Source organism: Hesperophylax consimilis, chromosome 11 (assembly GCF_061612785.1).
Source record: "Hesperophylax consimilis isolate HC1 chromosome 11, BYU_Hcon_1.0, whole genome shotgun sequence".
Taxonomy (NCBI): Eukaryota; Metazoa; Arthropoda; class Insecta; order Trichoptera; family Limnephilidae; genus Hesperophylax; species Hesperophylax consimilis.
Genome location: NC_142846.1, coordinates 6343128 through 6366713, shown reverse-complemented (window position 1 = coordinate 6366713; position 23586 = coordinate 6343128). Strand labels below are relative to the sequence as shown.

Sequence of the window (23586 nt, the reverse complement as noted above, 5' to 3'; positions counted from 1 at the left end):
TTTTTTCATATTTACAACTATTCGTACAGTCATTAAATCGATCTCCAATTTTTTTTACCAACATTATATCTGACGCCTTTAGACGCAATATGGTGGACGTATGACGTCATAAGAACCGTCTTCGTATATCGTTAGGCTAGCTTTAGACTTGTAAGTTTTTTCGTAAATTTACGACTTCTAGCCAATGGGCATATTGCATTTTGAAAATCCAATATGCCCATTGGCTAGAAGTCGTAAATTTACGAAAAAACTTACAAGTCTAAAGCTAGCCTTACAGTGTCCAAAAGTTGGCTAAAGAATGAAGAATCACAACACGACACAATAGCCCAAAAATAAATTACGATAATTTCTACTCAGTTTATAAATTATTATTGTTAGTAACAATTTTAGCACACAAACTTAGCACACAAGACGTAATCGCAGAATTAACTAAGCTTATTTACAAAAAATTAGATAGAGGCAAAAAATGCTTAAGTATATTCATTGACCTCCGTAAAGCTTTTGATAGTGTCTCACATTCAAAATTAATTAATTAATAAACTAAATAATATAGGAATTACTGGCAAAGCTAAAACATGGTTGAAAAGTTATCTCTATCAAAGAACTCAATAGGTTAAAGTAAACAACGAATTAAGTGAAATAGAAAATATAGATTTTGGAATTCCACAAGGAACTGTTTTGGGACCTTTACTATTTATATTATATGTAAATGAACTTTTAGAACTCCCAATCATTGGAAACATTATATCTTACGCAGATGATACAGTGATAACTATTGAAGGAAATTCTTGGAATGAGGTCATAATATCAGCTAATAATGCCATAAATATCGTTAAACTATGGTTTGACGAAAACTTATTGACACTAAATGTCGAAAAAACCCATTTTATACCTTATAGCCTAACAGGGAATATCTCAAATGTAAATCTAAACATAAAAATTCACGAAAGAAATTGCCTCCTTAGAATCGCACCCTGTAACTTAAACTGTATACACATTAGTAGTAAAGAAGAAATAAAATATCTTGGAATTATTATTGATAATAACATCAAATGGAAAAGTCAAATAAATTCCACAGTAGACAGAATGAGAAAACTGATCTATATATTTTTTAGACTAAGAAATATTGTATCATTAAAAATACTAAAAGATATTTATTATGCACTTGCGCACTCTGTACTACAATATGGAATCGTGACTTGGGGGGTGCATATAAATCATCCCTACTCCCATTGGAAACTATTCAAAAAATATTAATAAAAATCATCTTAAAAAAGCCATATCCAACTATAAATGTTTTTCAAGATTTCCCGAAATTGCACTTCTACAAATACATAAAGATTTCTTTAGTAAAAATAATTTACCACTATTGAATATTAGCAAAAGAATAATATCTGTTGGAGGACTAACCGTGCCACTAGCACGAACCACAACAGCACAGCATCACTATATATTTAAGGGTGTAAAATTATTTAATAAATTACCCCTTGATATACGATCGGAAGAAAACTACGAAAAATATTAAATTAAAATACTCTTGCACCACCTCATAACTTTACTTATTGTTTAGAAATATGTTTTTGCCTTTTCAATTCTTTGAATCATTTATTAACTAACCTATATTTTTATTACTTTTATTGTTATTTTTTGTTAAATTACTAATATTTTTTGTTTAATTTGTTTAAATATAAAAATATTTTGTTGTCCTCTCCTAAACACAAGCAGCTGCTTTATTAGGAGAGTGATTGAAATGTTGGTGTTTATATTGTTATAAAATTGTAACCTTGTTTATATGTTTCAATAAAATTTAAAAAAAAAAAAAAAAAAAAACTTATTTTTATTCTTATTTACTTACTAACCTTGATTTGGTAGATATTAACAGATTACTTATTTTTATGTTATTTATATTTTCAATTCAAAAATGTACGTACTTGCAGATGTCAGGGGGTAAAGTGCGCTAACTTCGGAGGGTTATTCTACAAGTAAAAAAGGCAAAAAACTTTTTTTGAAATTTCGATATTTTAAGGTAGTTTCAAGTAAAAAGGTTGAATTATTTGTAGGGTAAAATAAACACGGGAATTTGAAAAAAAATGTTACATATATCTTTTTTTACTCCTACCATCATGAAGAATCACCTCCCGAAGATAGCGCACTTTTTTTTTTTTTTTTTTTTTTTTTTTTTTATTCTAGATAAAAGAAAATTACATTTTTCACTTATTTAACTAGAAATAACATATATATTACACATAAATATATTACACACTGATATTATTCACTTTCATTGTTTTGTTGATTGAGCATAAAACTGATCAATTTTTTTTTAAATGTACCTATACTTTTTTCATTTTTAATTTCGTCTGGGAGGCAATTGTATATGTTGCTTCCCTCGTAACCAATGGATTGCTTGCCATAATGAGTATGTATGGTGTTTAAATGTATTTTATCGTGTTGCCGTGTAAAGTGTGTGTGTACTTGGGACGTTTTAATGAGTTCTGTATTTGTATGTATGAGTTTATTATTTATTTTGTAAATAAGAAGACATATATTATATTCATATAATTTTCTTCATTTTAATAGTTTTGTTTCCATATATAATTTTTTTGTTGATGTTCTAGATTTGAAGTGAAATAGTTTTTTGATTACTTTGTTTTGTGTTACCTGTAGTTCGTTTATATATGTTTCACATGTATTTCCCCAGATTTCAACCAAGTAGTTTAAATGTGAGTGTACGAGGCTATAATATAAACCTTTTTTAATTTTATGACACCCTGTATAAAGCTCCGTGGGTATTTAAACAAAAAAATAAAATATAGTTATAAAAAAAAATAATAATAAATAATAAAAATTGAGGTGTCTAATCCAAATTGATAATACGATAAAAATTAATCTAGGAAAATAAAAATGTTCAGATTAAGTTTGCCATAAACAATGACAAATAATGTAAACAAATAAACATGATAATATACTCGTAAAACGATGTTATAAATTGCGTAGTCATTCATTGTTCACTAAAGCTACTCGTATATAAAGCAACGTGATGCATGACTAAAGGACCAAAGGGATGTGACCTTTTTATGTATATTATTATAGATATACCCAGGATCAGGATCGTAAACCTAAAACAGTCACGTAAAAAAACGATTGAAAAAAATATTTTATCTGTATGACAGACCGATTTCACGATATATTATCAAAATCTATCTCTAAAACAAGGCTGCCCAACCTTTTTAACAGTTGGGCGAAATTGACGATTTTGAATCACTGGCGGGCCACTGAATACCTGACGGTCCCTATTTCCATGGGGGGGGTTGTTAGAGAATTTCTATAAAACATAATTCCCCACAAAAAAAAATCAAAATGAGTGGTCCCCACAAAATATTATTTGAAATCGATGGGGAGGGGGTTGTTACGGAACTTCTCTGAGAAAAAATTCGAATTCCATGGGGGGGGTGGGGTGGCTACAAGATACCATTTCGGACGCAAAAAATATTATATCAAAAACCGGTGTATTTTTGTTTAAAAAGTAAGTTCAACAGGTTAGATTTTTTCGTCGCTGATTCTCGTTCTGAGTAGCCTAAATAGCGATAAATCGCCTTCGTTGGCAACACTGGTGACCGCCCGCAAGCTGCATTGTTTGTTTTACCGCGGGCCCGCGACACTTTTTCAAATTGGCGGATTGGCGGGTTTTTTGAAAATGGTTCACGCGGGCCACTTATAATTCGTTCGCGGGCCACATTGTGGCCCACAGGCCTGGGGTTGGGCAGCCTTGCTCTAAAAGGTATAAAACAATGTCGCTACCTGCGACTGTCTGTTTGTGCGCTTAGTTCTTCTAAACAGCGCAACGGATTTTGATAGGGTTTTCACTATAATTTAGAGAATTTCTTCCGAAAGGTTTTTGTATATAATACATACATATTATATTTATAGAAAGTGGAGAAAATCAAGTCGTAAAAAAATATTTTCGGGCGCGTACATTGATAACGCTGGCTAAACCTTATGAGATATATCAAAAGAATGTAGTACGGAATTGTGGTGACCGGATAAATCATCAAAATGATAATTCATCACATCTTTAAAAAGTTATATAAAGTCATGGAAAGTGATGAAACAAAAACTTTATATATAGGTTAAGTAGGTTAGGTTAGGTAAGGTTAGGTTAGGTTGGGTTTAATTTTTTTTTTCATCGTTTCTAATAACTTTATATCACTTTTGAAAAGTGTGTTGAATTGTCACTGTGTTGAGTTATCATGGAACCCGGAATTGTAAATCTTAGAAAGGCCAACAGAAAATTCTGCGATGATATATATCTATCTGCTAAGGATAATCCCCGGCAACCAGAGTACACGTCTGCTTATTTAATTATAATTGTAAATAAACATGAATTTCAAATAACGGCTTGAATTACCATAAACTAACATTGGTCTCTCCAAGGTTATCGAGTCAAAGTCGCAGAGGACTGCCTATCATTGATTCAAGTGATGCAAGTCCTTACGATTTCCTTGACAGTGTTAATATTTATTAAATTATTATTATTGTTATTTATTTAAATAACAAGAGATGACGACATCTTCTGTTGCTCAAACGGGGAAATCAGAAAAAGCTGCAGATTAGCAAACATTGCAATAAATAGGAAAAACTGGCTAAACCTTATGAGCCTTAACCTTATTCATCAAAATAATGTACTAGGGAATTGTATATCTTAAAAAGGCCTAAGAAAAGCCCACTATGATATCTTTGATGGGCGGACATAACAGTATAACTGCATTTTTGACCATTTAACGATTTATATGAGAAAATGTGTCTTGTGTATGCCGGCATCAATGGTATTAACAGTATAGTAATCTAATTATTATTACATTTGGCTTCTAACTCAAATAATATGTAGTATAAACACGTCTTAAATCAGTTAAAATAATAATTCTTATAAATATCATAGAAACAATGAAAAAAAATTATGCTTCTGATTAGGTGAACATTGTTCATGAAACATGTAGAGGTTATATATATTAGAGTGATGTAAACAAAGTTATTTGTGTATTATTCTAATAAATAATGTCAACACAAAGTGATAAGATTTCAGAAGAAATTTTCTTCGAAAAATTAAATGCTTATTCGACTTATCTCTTATATTGTAAACATGAAAGTAATTTCCGCAATGTTATGAAAAAAGAAATTGATTGTCATGTATTTGTGCTATAGGTATTAGCTACTTCATATGAACTAAACCTATCAATTTGATTGTCCTGAAACGGGAAACCTTGAGACTCCCAAGGAAGACAGTGTTTTTTTTAGCACGGCACTATACTTAGATGAAGCATGAAGTTGGTTCGCTACGTTTGGTGATTTGGCAGGGGTGCCCGGGTTCATGATGCGCCTGTCCACCAACTGCGTGGCTTGCCAGATCAGAAAAGGCTGGTTTGTGGAGACCCTTTGACCTGGCTATGTGGTCTCCCTTGACTTATCGCTTTTCGGCGCAGTGGGAGGGATAGATCATTCATCCCTCACTCCTGGAAATACTGATCCCTAGATTCTTAGCCACACAGTTTCCTTCCCTTAACTTCATCTCCTGCCTTTCCTTAAAAAGACCCCACACAGCAACCCCAAAGATGATATAGGCCCTGTGGGAAATTATTTTTATCAGGGCCTCCTGAGTGGGGTTAATTTAAAAAAAAAAAAACCAAAAAATATGTTCCATTTTTTTACCTCCAATTGACTTCCAACTCTCATACTAAGACTGACGAATCCGGTATACGCGCACCGTTTATCGCGTCCACAGTGGAAGTCGTTTCTACGAAATATTAGTTCATAATAGCGCCTTATAATGGTATAGCTCTAAGACTGGATATATATATATAAACACAATCATTTTCTTTGATAATAAGTCTCTCAAATAAGACTTGCATAAACAATAGTATTGATTCATTCAAGTTATCTCCGTTTGAAGAGAAGAAGAGAACAGCTTTATAATAATTAAACAGCCTGCTGCTTGTCCGTCTTTAGTTTTCACCACAAAGCATATATTTGCTTAAAAACATTCAATCAGCTATGTAAATTTAAAAGGTCTTATCTCTATTTTTGAACTTATCTCTGTACGCCTGTACGACCCTTTCGAAAGGCAATTAAAATTTTGATAAAAAATCGAGTTTAAGAGGAAGCTACAAGCCAAAAATGTGTATATTCTTGGTATAGCTTATATCGCAGGTAAGAGGCGTTAAAATCGCTTGACAAACGGAGTCTAAAAACGTTCGATTTCAAGCAAAAAACTGGTTTTTATTTATTTTGTAAATAATTTTATAAGAAAGCAAAAAAGTTAATCAAGTGAAACTATCACAGATAATCTTTCCTATAATACTGTATTTTTTAAAAGTTGTTTCCTTTATGCGTTCATACATTTCTGTTGAAAAAATATTTAATTAGAAGTTTGCATTTATATATTTTATTGAGTAATTTTAATTTTTATTTGTATTCTACTCAAGCGAAGCGATAAGAAAACCTTCAATTTATCTAAAGGATATTTTTTGGTATTCATAATGTACACCAATTCGTTATAAAGATTAATCAAAATAGTGATTTGGCATTAAGCTTCCCCATAATAACTAGATTTAGGCAGAAAGTATTGTTACACGGAGAAAACTACAAAAATGGGACTGCAGGTCCTAAACGAATGAATCGATAGGTTTCATGTTAAACTTTTAGTAAAAAGAGGAATAAATGTATTAACGCGATGTCCGAACACGTGTTCATACAAATCATAATATTTTTGAATTTCGTCATTATACATATATTGACAGGGCAAACGCAGAACACGTGTTCCGATATATTCAGGAAGTATTAAAATTTTATTAGGAAGCGGCTGGGTGTCACATTTTGATTAGGATTTTAATAAATCAGCAATGTTAATTTTGTTGATATCACTGTATTTTTATATGCACAAACTACATGTTTGGCGAACCTTTGAAGTGGGGGGGCTAGAATGAGTGGGGAGGAGCAAGAGTGGGGGGAAAGATTATTTGAATTAGGAATTACATTGAAATAGAAGGCCAATATTTAGAAGAGAGTTCATAAATTTGTTTTTGCTTATTAATTATATCTATATTGATATTAACATTTAGTATTAATTATAAAATTTCAAAATTATTAATCTGCGATGTCTTACAACCTGCCTCGGCCATATAATTCAAATAAATGGAATATTACTTAACGTATCCGAAAACTGTTTTTGAAAAAGGTGATGAAACGTTTTCATATTTTATTTGTAAACTTAAAAAACAATAAGATGGATCACTTTGCGTTTTTGTAACAAAAATTCGTGATAACGTAAAAATATAATTAATTTTTTTTATAAATGTATTACAAACGTTATTTTCACCTCACTTTTTGTCTACTACTCACGAAATCTTATACATTTATTTTTCAAATTGCATTCAGTATCTTTGGTTTCATAAAGGTGCACATTTTAATTATTCCGTGGTTAATTTCTAGATTTGAATATAAAGCGTGGTGTTTTCTCTTTCTAACACCGTTTAGATCGTATTTCTAATCACGACAGCAAGGAATACACAACGATTTATGTGAGATCATATAAGCCGAAGGGTTAACTATTATACCGAAGCTTCTAGCAGTTCTACTTATATACAAAAGGAATTGCATTCATGCATATACTAATATAATACATCAATGCATTAATGTAATAATTCATTTTTTATGTCTATGGCTGAAACCAAAACTCGTTTATTGGCCGAAACTGGCTGAAACTTAATCATCGGTCGGTTATTACAATTACGTTATGTACCTAAAATGAGGTGTTATTTCACAAAAATGACAATAAATAAATAGAAATTAGTATTATTAAAGTAGGCAAATTGGAGCAACGTGGTTAACGAAACCAAATTACACTTCAAATTATCAAAATTCTATCTTATCAAAAGATTTCAACTGATGTGATACTAAGTAAACTGAAACGTAATAATTGGGATATCTCTGAGAGAATCTCAGTTATTGTCAGAAAATATTTCTGTAACTAGGTAGATATTTTTTAGAAATAGTCATTTTAACGTCGCAATAGAACATCGAAAATAGTCTGAGTATTATTATTATTATTATTATTATTATAAAATATTGTTATTCATTTATTCTTGGTTCTATTCCAAGTGTTGAAAATTGTTTTGTTGTAAATGTTACAATATCAAGACGCGATGCAACGTTTGAAACTGGTTTTAGTTTAGATATTATAAGAGGTAGATAGATACTCGTTGCTGCGGTCAATTTTCTCCTAGGCGAGTACCAGATTATCTTCAATGTGCCCACGCACCGTAATGAGTGTGAATGCATACTGCGCATAGTCAAGGATGCATTTATGGTATAAAAATGCAAGCCGGTAATAGATACATCCATGTACAGATGCAAGAAGAAGCAAAAAGAGACAAGACAGGGCGAGAAGATGCAAAAATATGCAAAAAGAGCCAATAAAAGTTAAGAGAAACTATAAGAAATAAGAATAGACACGAAGAAACAAGATGAGACGCGAAGAAACAATAAGAGACACGAAGAAACAATAAGAGACACGAAGAGACAATAAGAGACACGAAGAGACAAGAAGAGACACGAAGAAACAAGAAGAGACACGAATAGACAAGAAGAGACACGAAGAAACGAGAAGAGGAAGAGACAAGATTAACCAGGAAGAGCTGAAAATATGCAAGGAAATGTAACAAGAGGCAATAAGAAAAAAGACATAAAAAATAACGCTATATCAATTCTCTATTCCTGCCCATCCTAAATTCCAATATTGACTTATGTATAACGGTCGATTAAACTCCAACCTCCTTCCCATCCTCAGAGCACGAGTTCCAAGTCTTTACAAATCAGTGCCCCTTGGTGTACCGGTATCACAGGGACAGGAGTGCTCCTGGCTGGCGTGGTACAATCGTATCGTATACAGGGTGTTATAGATATATCACCATTACTTGACTTCATTACAGTACTCACATAACTTACGTACAACGTGTTTTGTTTAGAATGTAATAAATAAAAATAAATTTATGATTATTTCACAATTCAGATTTCAAAGCTAAAGCGTGTTGAAGCAGTTGAAGTCAGTTATATACAATGTATTTTGACATGCCGAATATTGCCTTTATTTCATTGTTATTAAAATACTGCTGTAAGTTTTCTAAAAATACAAAAAATCGTATAATATTTGTGAAGAGTCTTTTTAGAAGACTTTTTTTTTTTTTTTTTTTCTTTTTTTCTTTTTTTTTCTTTCTTGTGAAGGGTCTTTTTAGGAAAGGAAATTGTGTGAAGGAAAAGGGTTGATAGGAATCTGGGGGTTAGTGTGTTCAGAAGTCACGTGAAAGTACGTTAAAATCCTAATAATAATATGATAACTTGCATAGCGCCGTTTTTGTGAAAAATCACCTCAATGGCGCTTTCCTCCCACTGCAGGGCGAGGCGATGGCTAGAGAGGTTAAATGGTCTTCCTTAACCGACCTCTCGCAATCTGACCCTCATCCCACGAACCCTGGCACCCTTGCTAAGACATAAAACGTTGCGAACCACTCGGGGTGACCTATGGCATTGGTATTATTTATTCAATTAATGCAAATAATAATTTAATGGCAGGTGTTAATAATAAGCAATTATTTTAACTACCATAATCGATACAGGTAAGTACCTACTCCATCTATTTATACAGGGTGTCCGGAAACTCGTAGTACAAGCGGGAAACTGGTGAATCTACATCACATTTGGAGTCGATTTTGTAGTATATATTTTTTTTATTTGAGCTTTCGTTATCGAGTAAATCGAGTTTGAAGTTGATTTTTTTTTTTTTTAATCAAATTCTTATAAATTATTACTGAAGATCAAAGTACCCAACTAATTAAAACTATTTGAAAGTAAAACAAATGAAGAAACTCGGATTTGAAGCATTATTTTGAAATCACCCTTCATTTAACCCGGTGTAATCATAAAATATTTCTGCTCTGCAGGGTTAAAACATCTGTTATTCAACCCTAAACACCAGAAAAAACTTTAACCCTAAAATAGCCGAAAAATATTTTTTTTTGGTTTTTTTTTTTTTTTTGAAAATGCTCAAATCAAAAAACTTTATGTTTTTTTGGGTTCCCCATGTGGTGTAGATTCTCCAGTTTCCCGCTTGTACTACGAGTTTCCGGACACCGTGTATAAATAAAAATGTAAACGTTCGTTTGTTCAAAAGTTCTTCACGCCTTGAAAATTTGACAAAACGTTGCATTCGTGTTTTTTACATGTTTTTTTTAACAGCGCCATCTGTTAGACGTAAAAGCAACACGCGATATTATTTCTCTATCTGCACAGACAAACTGAGACACAGCAAATTCGTGGCAGGGTACAGCTAGTATTTCTATAAATTTACGAGATACTTCATGTCTGTTCAGTACAGTAAATTTTGTAAATGGTATTTTCTCAGTGAACAGATAATAGTGTACCAAAGCAAATGGGTAGATAGGTAGGTAACAGACAAGTCCATTATTTGAACACAAACCACGAAGTCATCTTATCAGGAGTGATTATATGGGTATACATAAATAGAGAGTATAATAATTATATATTATTATGACACTTGGGTTTATCGTTATCACAAAACGTTACGAGCATATAATTAAAACAACACAAGACAAATAATTTCATTACTTTTGACAAAAAATAATCATTTTGTAACATTGATTTTTATAATGATTAACTAATTATTAAGATATTGAAACACAATGTCATCACCGTCATTGGAAAACGTGTAATTTTGGCTAATTATGTATCTGTATTTTAGGTTTAATAGCTGTAGATATTTACAAACTTTGCGACTTGCAAATAATTTCGTCGGCCTTGATTTTCAAATAGAAAATTTGTGCAAATTTCGTGATGCCAGTGCTTACCATTCAGGAGCTTTTGCTGATACAAACAAGGAGGCTCCGTGGATAAGCGATTAGATTATCGCCAAACCCGGCGTGAGATTTTTTTTATTTTATTCTATTTAAGTATTATGGTACCACAAAGTTTGGGAGCCTCTGGTGTCTAGCAAATGCAGGAAATTAATGTGAATCTATCTACTATTTAACATAATATCTCAGAGACTGATCTTAACCCTTAAATGCATACTGTTGCAAAACGGCAACATACCGTTCAAACCACCTTTAACTCTTTGGTGTATACTTAATGCATGCCGTTTTAGAATTATCAAGTTCACTGTAATATATTTTATCGAGTGGCATCACCTTTTTTTCTTTCGCGAATGTCAAATGTCACTTTTTCTTTAACAAAGTGAAGATTCTCGAAAAATGGTTGGAGGTTAGAATTACAGTTTTGTTTTGCTGTTATTATTTTGATTTTCTTAGGTAAGTAGATACAATAATACAATACTTATATGTAATAACTCATATTTTTCCGGTACACTTATTAGTTTTGAGAAATTTTTTTAGGTTTTTTATTTTTTTTTCATACGTAAATTGTTCATATTATTTTTTATTAAATACATGGTGTTGTAAATCTGCAACATTTTTTTTTAATCAAATATCATAAAAAAATTACAAAAATAATAAATTCTTTATATTTCCTTGCATATGCATGTAAATATCTACAAAATATATTTTTTCCATAAAAATTAATAAATCATGCATTTAAGGGTTAATTTAATGCTAAGACCTGAAGAAAATGATAAAATAACCTTATTCGAATCTAAGAAATCAGTAAAATAATAGCAATATCAACAACTCTGGCCGCTATGCGCTAGTATAGCGTATTGACTGACATTCCTGAAGAAATTCTCTAAATGATAGTAAAACCCTATCAAAATCCGTTGCGTAGTTTAGAAGAACTAAGCGCACAAACAGACAGACGCGGATAGCGACTTTATTTTGTACTATTTAGAGATTTTGATCAATATTGATAAAAAAAATAGGTAAAAATGTTCCAAAAAGTAGGTTCTATGTGTGCAGTTTACGGATGTAATAATAAAACAAGCAAGAAAAATAACTCAAAATACAAATCGACCGGATGGGACCAAATCTTTTTTTGAGCTGATTTTTCGGTTTCAATTTTCGTTAGAGAATCGCTAATATTATCTTCAATAATAAATTATAATAATATAATTTTATGTAAATATTCCAATTCAATCTGTCGATATTATGACGAATTAATAGCAATCGGGAGACAATTGAAATAAACATAAAAAATATCGTAATTCAAATAATAAAAAGAATTTCTGTTTTGATTCACCCTAGTCACCACTACCACTAGTCATTCTTACACATATTGTGAATTTTGATACATATACCTAATATGAGTAATGCGTATTACACAGGTAATACGTACAATTAGGTAATGACAGAAAAAACTACGTCTACTTACCAACATATTTCAGTCCTAGGCACAAAGAAAAAATACACCATCCCTATTTTAGAATCTAATAAGCTAAAAAGCGGTTAAATCATTTTTATGGTACTGTGCTCTGAAATTAGTGAAAAAAAACACAAATAATGAAAGAGTTCTGGACAATTATACTTGAACTAAGTACTCCAATTTATTATCATTCGAGAATCCCGAGGGACGAAATAAATTTAAAGAATCGGCAGCAGAAATAGTTGTTTAATAAGCATCCTAAACGCATTATTATTAGCATTTCAGGAGAAAAGATCAGTTCGGATTGAAGTGGGCTTGCGGTTAATTATAGTATACAGCTTAAGTTGAACGAACTCAACTAACCAAGTTCTGTCTGTCCTGGAGAGAAATATGTGGGGACTCGACCACAATATGGAAAATAACACATGGAAGTTGTAAAAGTTTATAAATTGTTTTTTTTTTGCAATTTTCCTAGTCACACTATTTTAACGACCGATAAAACTGATAAAATTGCACGAAGTTACATTTTTTTTCAATTAAAATAAGTCTTAGTTCAAGATACAACACGGCAGAACAGCTGTTCTAGCACAACATTGCATTCGAATACGCGTGTGTTTTTATATATCTACCTATATTATATAGATGTCACCGGTGACAGGTATAAACAAGCTTTTTTGTAACCAGAGAGAGGTAAAAACATGCTTTTTTGTAACCAGAGACAGGTAAAAACATGCTTTTTGTAACCAAAGAGAGGTAAAAACATGCTTTTTGTAACCAGGGACAGGTAAAAACATGCTTTTTTGTGCCCAGGGACAGGTAAAAACATGCTTTTTTGTAACCAGAGACAGGTAAAAACATGTTTTTTTGTAACCAGAGACTGGTAAAAACATGATTTTTTGTAACCAGAGACAGGTAAAACATGCTTTTTTGTAACCAGAGACAGGTAAAAAGATGTTTTTTTGTAACCAGAGACAGGTAAAAACATGCTTTTTTGTAACCAGAGACACGTAAAAACATGCTTTTTCAAAAAAACACCATCATCTGTTGGAGGTAAAATGAAATGCGCTATTGTTTCTCTATCTGCACAGACAGACTGAGCCACAGCAACGCGTGTATATAATAATTAAATAACAGTACAGTGTTGTATAATAAAATGTAACCGTTAACAAACTACAGGGTTTTCCAATAAGAGGTGTTATTTTATTTTTATAAGCAATAATTGTTCGCCTGAAACACTCATCCACATTGAAAAAATCTCCTGATAAAAAATACATGACGTTGGCGTAGATTTTTTCAATGTGGATGAGTGTTTCAGGCGAACAATTATTGCTTATAAAAATAATTGTTATCCTTTGTGCTATGCATAAATAAAATCTTGTCTTAAAAACATTAATTTATCAAAAAAATAATAATTAGGTGTTATTTTAATATTCAATCGTAAAAGATCAATCGTTTCGTTGCTCGTGTGGCACGTAGGGCCGTCTTGTTGAAAGTAAACGTTGTCCAGATCAATACCATCTAATTCCGGCCATAAAAAAATCATTAATCATCTCTCGATAGCGCAATCCATTCACCGTAACTGTTGCTCCAGCCTCATTTTCGAAAAAGTAAGGTCCAATGATTCCGCCTGACCATAAACCGCACCAAACAGTCACACGTTGAGGATAGAGAGGTTTTTCAATAATAAATCTTGGGTTTTCCGAGCCCCAGATGTGACAATTTTGCTTGTTGACGAAGCCACCGAGGTGGAAATGGGCCTCATCACTCAAGATGATTTTCATTTGATTCACTCAAGTGAATTTTAATAATTTCAATGCGTTGTTGAAGCGTGTATCGTTCCATTGTTATTAATGGCGTAGTTTCTACTTGTCAAATGTCAAAAAATGACAGCTTCAAAAGTAACACCTACCGAAATAGCGGACTATTCAAAATAACACCTCTTATTAGAAAATCCTGTACATAGACTTCGTATTCATTCCGGTGCAGAAAAATTCCTCGGGCGCCCGACATCTTCCACCATACAAACTACTCACTAAGAATTCCTGGCACTAATAATAACAAAAATTTCAGCGATATCGGTCGACTACTTTTCGAGTTTTCCGAGCGCAAACATACGCAGCCTGGATTTTTATATATTAATATTTAGTATATATTATGTTTTGCATAATATAATGTAAAATGTAATGTCGAAAAAAGTTGTAAATAAATTAGATATTAAATATTCTTTGTCAATAAGGTCAAAGGCCGAATGATGATTCGATATTCGACCCAATTCGAAATTCGAATGAATTTAGGCGCATACGAGCGCTATACTTGGACTGTTTCACTATATCGCTCGAGATACACACTTGGCGAGCGATATGGTGAGACAGGCCAAGCCCACATATAATATATTATGCGATGAGAGTATAGCGCTCGTGTGTGATTAGCATAATAAACAAATAAAAAATTGCCTAGGTTCCTTCAGGATTAAAGAATTTGTGACTTAAAGGGGAAAATTGTTAATGTGGTCGTGTAATACGTAATCCAGAAAAGCCTTTCTTGACCTTTTTTATGTGAAACCGAACAAGAGTCCCAACCGTTTGGAGCCAGTGAGATTGGCATCCCCAATCGGAAATGTTGTGAAGGTGAAGTGGGAGAGTAAGGTGGAGAGCCTGGCTATTCAGAACTGGTCACAAAACACGGCCAAAGCCATTTCAAGCAACGTTTCAATTATTAATGGTGTTCTTACACCAGGGCAATACTGAGAGTATCTTCCACTCTGGAACGTGCCGCATACAGGGTGTATCGGCAAGTACCCGACAAACTTTAACCAGCTATTCCTCAGCACATTTGGAGTAAAAAATGTTATTGGCGCTTTGCTGTCCGGTAACATTTTTTTCCATTAAAAACAAAAAATAAATAAAAAATCCACACTCCGTCACTGTCATTTGCATTGTTTCTCGTGTTCAACAGCTGTTATTAGCAAGTGTGTCAAAAAGTATCCTCGCTCTTTCGTACACACTAAATAATAATAGTTAAAAATGAGACGAATGGTGCCGTGCCATTTCGTTGTGATTGTAAAAGCGCGCCAACGTAGGTACGTACGTACATTATTCAACGAAACTCGAACAAAATATTGCCAGACGGGTTTTCAAACTTTGTCAAAGGATAAAACATTGGTGACATGTGGTGAAAATATGAATAATAATTTTTTTATTAAAAAAAAAAGTTACCGGACAGCAAAGTGCCCATAACATTTTTTACTCCAAATGTGCTAAGGAATAGCTGGTTAAAGTTTGTCGGGTACGTGCCGATACACCCTGTATATAACAAATTATTTTAAATGAGAAATCTCAGATTTCAGAAAAATGCGTATATTTCCGCGTGTGTGTCATTGATGCTAATTTAGTCTATGGTGTGTGTACATGATTTCCGCCAAAAGATGATAGAATGCATTGTCATCGACAACGAGTATATCTACCGAGTTTCAGCTTTATCGGATGTTGGAAAGTTTCCAAGAATTATTAAATTCATTACAGAAAACAAAAGTAAAATTCTAAAATATTGTATTTAAAAAAAATCTTCAGAAATTACTTAAATTTAAATATGAAGTTATTGCGAATCAACTGAAATAAACCTATTTATTCCCAATGGGTTGAAAAAAATGGTAGGTGGTATTATTGTCACATTTGTCCCAAATTAACGCCAAATATTAGGTACTCGGCGTAATAACCAATTTCCATTGACTTTGAGATCATAATTACTGTATTTTGTTACTACAATCGTGGATTAGAAAAAATATTGCAAAGATCTAAGCTAAAAATTAAACCAAATACTATTTTTTACCAATACTATTTCATGGTTATATTATTTTTTCCCTCTAAATACAAAAATAAGTGGTCATGCAATGGGGTGACTACCCTCAGTGACTACCAAAAAGTTATTTGTCTGATCCATGTGCGATCGTAATCGGAAAAGTCTAGACTAGAAATCTATTTCAAAAAAGATAAATATACAGAAATGCAGGACAGAGTTAGTAATCACTTAAAAACACTTTCCCGGGTTACGAATAACCTGACTAAAAAAAGACAAACACTCCCGGGTTACGAATAACCTGATTAAAAAAAGACAAACACTCCCGGGCTACGAATAACCTGACTAAAAAAATACAAACACTCCCGGGTTACGAATAACCTGACTAGAATAAAACAAACACTCCCGGGTTACGAATAACCTGACTAAAAAAAGACAAACACTCCCGGGTTACGAATAACCTGACGAAAAAAAGCTTCTACTACCATCACAGTAAGCGGAAAATGTTGCTTGTGTTGTGATGGAGGACTTAGTCAGCTGAGGAATTGAACACACTACGTCTGGATGGGACCCAAACGCGATGCCAACTCAGCCACTGACTTTATATCGGTTAGTTTGAGAAGTAATTATTTCAGGTTCCGGAAGTGTTCGTTATAGTCTACGTGTTCATAGATGGCGTTTAATTAATTATTTTATTAAAATATGCTTTTTCAAGTATCGAAGATTCAATCCAATACAGTATTTGTATGCCTTTCTTGGAAGAATTAAGTTTTTATACGAAAAAAAACTATTTGTTCGTATTTATATTGCTTATGTACAGGCGCGAACACAAAAATTGTCTTAACATTGTAAAGCATAACTTGCAAAAAGCGTGTATTAATAAAACATTTAAATTAACGCCACATATAAACACTTATTAATACAAATTATAACAAAAAAATTAACAATAGTAAAATTAATAAAATAGGTTATTAGTTTGGGTTTAATAAAAAAATTCAAAATAATAATTTCTCATCGTTATCTAACTGATACAAAGTGTTAACTGATAATTTACCAAACAAACTAGGTCTTGCTACCAATATACCATAAATCTAAAAAAAATACATTTTTAAAGAATTGAATCAGAAAAAATCGTCAATACTAATGTTGTTATTTAATAAACTCAACGTTATTTGTAGGTAATCTCGCAATCAAATAATATCTACTTGTTGGCAATAAATCCGATTGATAATGTTTTAAAACCTGTTGATTTGAATTAAGTTGTAGCGAGTGACCTAGAAAATAATGAACTCTCACTTTCATTGGTAAACAAAGGAAAAAATACTCACTATTTTCTGTCTAACGAGCTGTCGACACCATGCTTATCTCTAGCGCACAGTTGATTTATTTGTAAACCGAAATAAAGCTAACATTTTACAAATATCACTTGGCCTAAAGTCAAATTTGAATTTCGTAAGGCAAAGATAAAAATATGGAACTGTTTACACTTGACAGATGACAGATACGACGGAAACTGCCGAACAATACCGAACAAGAACGACCGTTTTACGAAGCGGCCGATCGCCGACTGATTTGAATTTTGTGTACTATTCCTCAAGCAGCTGATATATACTCCACACAATATCAAAACGCTTTAAACGCCTTACAAACACAAACGAAAATGCGCTCACCTTTGTGACAAAAACACATGTTTTAACACAAAGTAGTTAAAATATCAAGCGATGCATTTGGAAATTGAATCAATAAGATTTTGTTCAAAATATGATAAAAAATATTGGGTTTCAAAGTCGAAAATCAATGCATTTTTAATGATTTTAAATCCGTACACAGACAGAATAAAATAAGTTTTTGGCGCTTAGGATGTTTTGTCGATTGGGATCGTTGTCGAACACGTTTTGTGACGTCACAATGTTTGAACACTGGCGCCGCTCGACCGCGGGTGGGGCCACGGCATAATTAATTAAATTATTTATTTACTAGTTGAAAGTTGCACATAATGGCATCATAGATTGCATTAGGCATTCTGTTTGTATTCCTAAATTTGCTACACTCTATGTTGTAAGAATGTTTTACAAATAATGCAACTTGCTATTGTGACACTAAACTGATAATAATAATGCCAACTTGTTTACTTTTTATAAAGTCATGTTTGTGAAATATCAGTCCAAGGTTGAATATGTTGGAAAAATTATTGCTAATTTTAAACATTTACAGATATTTCGGAATTGCTCGAGATTTATAAGATAAATAATGTATAGTCAAGAAAGATAATTTTGAACAGATCTCAATTTCGTGCTTGTTATATCTGCCTTACTTTGCAGATTTAAGTGTTGGGAACTCTTTGTAAAAAATAAAAGGTTCTGCTTTATAATTGTATTTATTTACGTTACAAATAATATGTCTGGATTTAGCTATACTGTTCATTACCCGAGGGTTGGTAATTCTCTGGTTCGAGAAGCTTGTTCCCTGTCAATATCATCTCACAAGTACCATTGTTACACTCTAGCGACATCTGTCGGACTCTGGAGTAAGCTTTATGACTAGCGCCATCTATCGCTTAAATACTCAACTTTTTTACCATACATCACAGTGTTGTTATTATTATTATCTAACATACTGATTTCAGTTATCTGTCATGATGACAGCTTCCGTGGTCGAGGTATAATGCTCTCGACTAGTAATCCGAAGGTCGCGGGTTAAAATCCCGGTAATAAATTTTATTTTGTTAAATTTGTGTTTTTTTCAGAATTTATTAATTCAAAATAATATATGGTAAGCTTTTGGCACATTCCAGAGTGGCAAGATTTCTCAGTATCGCCCTGGTGTAAGACCACCATTCAGAATTGAAACGTTGCTTGACATGGCTTTAGCCGTGTTTGACGACCAGATCTGAATAGCCAGGTACTCCCTCACCTTCCTCTGAACCATCTCCTTCCCCTCCCCAATACGTTCAGGGATGCGATAGTATCACTGTCTCCAGAATGTTAGGAGCAGTTGGACTTCTTGTGTGGTATTCACATAAAAAAGTAAGTTATACTTGCATGAAATTTTTGCTTTGATTTTAAGTGTCATTTTAAAATCTAATTGTCTGAAGAATAAATTCACTCAAGCGATAGATAAATAAAAAATCACAATATTATTCTATGTCAATTAATTAATAATTCCAAATTAGAAATGTGTATTTCTTTTATTTATTGTTTTTGTGTTTAATTCGTAGAACTCCATTTAATTTTTTTTTTAATTTAATAATATAATTATTAAGTTATGCAAGTATTTTTTGGATTTTTGTTATTGTTACATCTGTTTCGGCTTTCAAGGCCATTTTCAAACTGTTCATGCATGGGATTTTGATATAACACATTTAAATAAATTAATAACTGCTACATCATTATTAAACAATTAAGATAACATTAATGTGGGAAATCATGTGTTTTTGGTTTGAAAATTTGGTCGCCTAGAAATGTTTCAGGTGCTTTAATTAAATACTGCGAGTAGAATACATCTTGGCCTTTGAAATAATCGAGAATTCTTTAGATAAGTCTTTTTATAAGCCCAGAAAAGAATAATGTATAAGTCCTATGAAAACTGCGTTGAAGTTCAAAATCTCCTACTTACGACCCATTTTCGGGTATGATTTTATTGTATAATGTGGAAAATTAAGTTATTTATAAAATGATTGGAAAAAAATTAAATATTTATGCCTGAACATCCGCAAAATAAAATAAAAGGCACTTTTTGGCCATGTTTTTTTCTTGCATAAATCAAAACAGGCGGATAATTAAGCGGAATTTAAACCTTATCGCCATTTACGTAAGGGGTGTTATTGATAGCGGCTCAATTTAAAATATAACACAACGTAGTGCAACGCCTTAACATAGTAAACATCATTCATATTAATAAAAAAAACTATTCATAGGAGATGATGTTTGAGCTAAACGAAACCGGTCGGTCAATAAATTAATAAAAAATCGTGGTTTTAAACAAAATAACTGTTGTATTTTTATTAAATATGTCAAACCACAAAGTGATTGCTTTCTACCATAAATTTAACTTTCTTTATACTAAAAAACAAATTGTTTTATATCACAACTTTAGAATTAAATCAAAGCAGTAAAAGTGCTGTATAATTTAATAAACCTTCATAATCACAATGATTTTCTTAGTGATAAACTGATAAGGGGAGTTTTATTTGTATTTGACCAATAGTTTTTATCTTGACAGCTAAATGTTTTGGTTTTTTTAACAGTTGTTAATATTCTTATCACGGTTGGAATTTACAATTTATTATTTTACAATTTACACTCTAAACCAGAGGTTCCCAAACTTTTTTGCCCCCAAGACCACTTGCCAAATTTCTGTAGACCCCCTGCCTGCCGAATATTGAATTTTCCTAAAACTGTTATCGTCCCATGTGATAATCATTTATTTTTTTAGTAAAAATATCCCCTTGCCTGTCCAACAACCGGGTGGCGGTATAGTTGCTCTGTCTTTACATTTTGCAGCCAGGGGCACCCTTGTTAGGTATTACACCAAATAAAAATGAAGGAGGATAAGCAACGGCAATTTATTTCTGTAGCTAGCCCTACAGAACTGCCCCTTAAGTTCTTTGTCAGTGGTTTTTCCGGTCAGTTCTTCTTGTCACATGATATCCAATTCTTCAACGTTGCATTTCCATAGTCAAAATGTCCTCAAACTTAGTTTTGAAGTCTGTGTGAAGTGCATTTAAATGTTGAGCGTTATTATTACTTGGACGTTTTTTAAAAACAAGTTGGGGAACTAGGAAAATTCGCAGCTTCCAATGTGCAATGTTTTGAATGAATATATTATTTCTGACGAGAAAAGGAATGTAGACTCTATTTATATACCTCAATTAACAACTTTTACGAAATATAAAAATACAAATATCAAATAAGTAATTTCTCAGTCTATTAAATTTGTGTTAGGTCTATTGTGTCATTTACGGAACTCCTAAATGTTGACTTGAGGTAAATGGGGGTCCGTTCGTATGTACCCCCATTTGAATCTCGTGGACCCCCAAATTTTTTTCTCGCTGACATAGACCCCCAGCATGCCGATATCGACCCCTGGGGGTCCATATAGACCACTTTGGGAACCTCTGCTATAAACCAACGATGCTCAACCTTCTTAACTGGAGGTCCAATTTAATATATACATGTTCAATTTGTTCGCGGGCCGCAGGGGGTAGCAGGTTGACATGGTTAACGTTGCAGTCGGTAATGTCGAAAACCCATTTATATTTTCTAAAACTGTGATTTTAGAACGCATAAAGAAAGCCCCGCAAGCGAAAATTTTATATCTCCAAGGCCAAACTAACAAATGCTGTCGATTTTTACTATCCTGAAATAATAAAGACCATCCAAAAAATACTGGGCACTTGATTCAAAATAGACGGACACAATTTTGTCAAGAAACCCTGTCGTATTTTGTGGGTAAGACCGTTTTTAAAAGCGTTAAATATTTGAAGCGCACTGAAATTCAAACGATTGTTGATAAATGAAAAATATCAAAACTCTCCTCAGTAACTTATATGTTTTCGAAAGCATCATTTGGAAGTGTATCCTTATTAAAAAAACGAGCAAAATATCGGTAAAAGCTCGCACAGAGAAAGCGTTACAGGCAAAAAAATTGCAAGGTTCAAGGTCAAATCAATAAACGCTGTGATTTTTATCGTTTGAAACAACGAAATTACGTCTAAGAACACATTACGTTGTGGAATCCGGAAGCTTATCAATTTTAACAATACCGGATTATCAACTAAATTATTTAGAATTTTATATAGGAATACCAAGTCCGTGAAAATTCTTCTGTCTGACAATTTGAGCATATTCATATAATTTAACAGTGTTGTAGTTAAACATAATTGCTGGAATACCCATTTTACCTGTAAGAAAAATCAATTTGTGAGAAGAATAATGCCATCATGAATGCGTCAATTTTTGGCAAATTATCGGACTGTCCTTGTAGAAAACCCCTGTTTTTCATAATGGTAGGTATTTACAAATATGTTTCATAAAAAAATCGGTTGATGCTAAGCTTAATGCCAAATCACTATTTCGATTAATCTTTATAACGAATTATTGTACATTATGAAAACCAAAAAATATGCTTTAGTTAAATTGAAGGTTTTCCTATCGCTTCGTTTGAGTAGAATACAAATAAAAAAATAAATTAAGGTGAGTTGGGGTAAGTGAATTTTTGGGGGAAGTTCATCCAGGCCTTCTACCTTCTTTGAATACAATATTCAAGCGCTGCCATCTGTGAGAATGTAATATAATTAGCTAAATCCTCATTCTGACATATAGATAGAGCTGCTTCATAAACACAGAGAGTTGTTAGAGAGCTTCAAATTTTGGCAGTTGGTTTTAGTCTGCGTGCGAGTTGCGAGCGCTGCCTTCATTTATCTATAACTTGACAAAAACTTGTGCTAGGAAGTTACAAATTGGTGAGTACTCTATAATTGAATTGAGGTTTGATGTGTATATATTTGCATTATGAATATCTTAAAGAATTGTGATTTATGAGAATAGATTCACTTCCCCCATAAATTATCATGCTGGGGTAAGTGCTACTAAACTGTAGATCCACTCCCCCCTGATATTTTTGTATGGACACAAATGTTACTAGTGATGTGCATACTACTTTTAAAAAACGAAACATAGTATCAGACATAGAAATAATAACTACTACTGATTTTGAAATGTGTATTGATGAGGAAAACATAAAAATAAATAAACCAAGTCACAATTGGAATGTGCAACCAACAAAAACATTACCTGAAAATCCACTATCATCAATAGAAAATATTGATAAATTTTATGCCATACCTTCCACATCTAAAGAAGTTAAACCTTTTATAGAACAATTTGTATCACATGTTGGAAATGACCCAATTCAGTATTCCGAGTCTTCTACTTATACTACCAAAAATCACTCCCTTGACCCGTTGAAGAAGATTACAATTTTAGAAGACCGAATAATTAAAACAGCTAATCAGATTTTCTGTGTTCTGTAAAGATCAAACAATCATTTGAAGAGCTTATGCTGAGATCTGTACAAAAAAAACGAACCTGCTAAAGTAAAAAAGACGAAAGTTGCACTTGGTGCGGAGGTTATAACATATGATGATGTCGTAGAGCGTTGAAAAAATAAACTAAATGATTCGAAGAAGAAAATTTGTTCAAGCAAGAAGTCTAAAGTGATTAATAAAAAATTGAATAAAAAAAATCACAAATAAAACGCCTAGACTGGCGTCCGAAACATCTTTTTTTTATATTTTTTTTTTATAGTGAATACCTCACAAGAGTCCCAACTGCTCTCGTCTGGAGCCGGTGAGACTATGGCATCCCCAATTAGGGGATGTTGTGTGGCTGAAGGTAAGTGGGGAAGGGAAAGAGG

General features: G+C 32.5%; 1 protein-coding gene across 1 annotated transcript in view; it reads right to left on the bottom strand.

Annotated features, from left to right (window-relative positions):
• The window catches only part of Cln7 (CLN7/MFS domain-containing 8), a 76681-nt gene extending 58956 nt beyond the window's left edge, over window positions 1-17725 (bottom strand). Inside the window, exon 1 of the mRNA XM_089637235.1 lies at window positions 17499-17725. The gene's annotated coding sequence lies outside the window, so the exon portion shown is untranslated. The remainder of the gene's footprint in view (window positions 1-17498) is intronic.
• Window positions 17726-23586: the final 5861 nt, after the last annotated feature.